This window comes from Merops nubicus, unplaced genomic scaffold (assembly GCF_000691845.1).
Source record: "Merops nubicus isolate BGI_N331 unplaced genomic scaffold, ASM69184v1 scaffold39119, whole genome shotgun sequence".
NCBI classification, from domain to species: domain Eukaryota; kingdom Metazoa; phylum Chordata; class Aves; order Coraciiformes; family Meropidae; genus Merops; species Merops nubicus.
Genome location: NW_008632359.1, coordinates 4195 through 4894, shown reverse-complemented (window position 1 = coordinate 4894; position 700 = coordinate 4195).

Below are 700 nucleotides of genomic sequence, written 5' to 3'. Positions count from 1 at the left end.
GGTGATGGCCTTGGGCGTGCTGAACACTGGGCAGAACTGGGACACCAAGCTCTGGAGAAGGGAGCCAGCTGTGGAGAAACGGGGCTGCTGCTGCCCCCCTCCACTGGTGACCCTGTCTCCTGGCTCGAGGCCGCTCTCCCACAAAGCCATCCAGTCATCTGCCAGCTCCAGGCATTATTAATATTCAACATACATCTGATGACCCAGCTGAGGCAGAGAAATGAACTTTAGCACTGGCTTAGTAATTTTAGAGGGAGAGATGAAATCCTGAGGTTATTCAAGTCCTAATTCTGCATTTTGCCAACAAAATTCTCCTGGATGCTTTCCAGCATACATGCTGGAGCTCTTTATAACACTGTCTTTCTTAAGAGGCAGAGACCATTTTCTGATGGAGTGACTACAATGAACTCTAAGGGTGGGTAGCTTAAAGCCCAAGAATGTATTCAGAGCTGGAACTGAAAGAAGGAATTCTCATTTAAGTCTCCTAAGCTTAAAGGAAGAAGAATCCTCTCCAACTGCAAAGTAATTTTCAGGATGAAGGCAGGGGCTGTTGTTATTTGCAAGGGAGAAAGGCAAAAATATTTGATGCTGAGTATTAGAACAAGAAGGTACTTCAAGGAGACTGTAAGATGGGGAATGGAAGATGGGACCTTGCACTGTTACCTGGCAGCAGTTCAGCTCCATGTTAATAAGTCTTGAA